This window comes from Ictidomys tridecemlineatus, unplaced genomic scaffold (genome assembly GCF_052094955.1).
Source record: "Ictidomys tridecemlineatus isolate mIctTri1 unplaced genomic scaffold, mIctTri1.hap1 Scaffold_4950, whole genome shotgun sequence".
NCBI classification, from domain to species: Eukaryota; Metazoa; Chordata; class Mammalia; order Rodentia; family Sciuridae; genus Ictidomys; species Ictidomys tridecemlineatus.
In genome coordinates, this window is record NW_027523230.1 from 19,509 (window position 1) to 21,446 (window position 1,938).

Sequence of the window (1,938 nt, forward strand, 5' to 3'; positions counted from 1 at the left end):
CTGTAACATCTTTTTTAATAAAAAAAGAAAATAACATCAAGAAAAAAAGCTATAGGAAAAACTATCTTTAATAATAGTATGTCTAGTCCAAATAATAAGCTGTAAGGATCAACATATAAATACCAAAAGATTGGAATATTTTACTTAACATTTGGTTTTTAATTTAGTATACTAATATAGAAAGGAAATAACACCAAAAGATTTTGTGCACAGCATATGCTTCTTAGAAATTTTGAAGTCTTTAGCCTTAAATACTTAAACAACGATTTCTTACTCTGAATATTGAGCTTCTGGGGATTTGGAACTGTCCTGTCCACAAATCTTGTACCATAATGTAAGAGCAAGAAAAGCCACAAAGAAAGTCCACATCTTTCAGATGAAGTCAGTGTTTTAAGAAAAGGCAGGGTTGGGGATGTGGCTCAAGCAGTAGCGCGCTCGCCTAGCATGCGTGTGGCCCGGGTTCGATCCTCAGCACCACATACCAACAAAGATGTTGTGTCTGCAGAGAACTAAAAAAAAATAAATATTAAAAAAAAAATTCTCTCACTCTCTCTTTAAAAAAAAAGGCAAGGGATATGTTTGATGATCAATTTAATAATTCTTGGACAAAGACCATTCAGTGGTATGAATAAGTAATTAAAGTAGTTAGTTTGCAATTTCTGTTCACTGTTTTTACTGGTGGAAGTCCTGAGGGAAAAGACTAGAAGATGAACTGGTTCATCTCCTTATTAGCTGGACTTCTAAAAAAAGGAACTATAGATATTTGCTAGAGGGAAGAGAGCTTATCTCTGAAATGCTCCTTGCAGTGTTTCTTACTCATGGTGGATAGAATTCAAAATCTATGGGGCATTATGTGGCCGTCTAAAGTATTCAATGAGATGCTTTATAACTTGAATGCTCTTGTTGTGTAAAGTAACACCATGAATGTTATTTAGAGACCTAATTATTGTTCGGATCCAGACATGCATGTCTAATGCTGTTAAAATCTCAGATCTTTTTCTGCTTTGTTGGAAACTCTTGATTGACTATATAATTAAGATGATTAGTAAAGACTGAGGTTGGAATCAGATCTTTGATTCACATGTGTCTGATTTTACAAACCATTCTGGTTATCTCAGAGGGAAATAAAACTCTCTCAGATCAAAAAGGAAACCTGTAACATAAAATGCTTCATAATAAGCCATACAGATTTTCTGCTTGTTCTGGGGGGAAAAAAGAAGCTAACAGGAAAAAGTAGTAGAAAGAAAAGAAATTATCTTGTAACAGATACTATACATTTGAAGAAAAATGTTTTGAGATAATATATACACCCAAGGAAAATGTTCCAGCTATCCGATGTTTCCACTCCAATCCCAACCCACATGCATATGTACATACACACACAGTTTTAGATCATGCATAACAAGAATGGGTAATAATCAAAAAGGAAAGTACATATGTCCCATATTAACTAACATTAAGGAAGTGAATTCACAGCAGTACAAAAATCAATGGCATTTAAAAAATAAGCAAAAGTACTTGGTAAAAGGTATTTAAAATATAATTTAAAATAACAGTAAAGCTATATGCTACTTAAACCTAATAAAAGATGTAAATTGAGTGTATTAAGAAAATTTCTAGTGTTTTCAAGACACACACACAAAAAAACCCACCAAAAAATGGAAATATGTTTCATGAATGAAATTCTTGAAATTAAAAGTGTGATAACTGAAATAAAAATTCAATAGAAAACTTGGAATGTAAAGTTTAGAAAAATCTCCAAAGAAACTTAACAGAAAGGTAACAGATGGGAAACAAAATGGAATAGATTTAAAAATTTAAAAATTACTTCAAGAAGTTCATAATTTAATAAAAGGAATATTATGGAAAAAGAGCCTTCATTCCCCTACAAATATAGCAATCAGTCATCCATGGACCAAAAACAGATCTAGGAAAGCT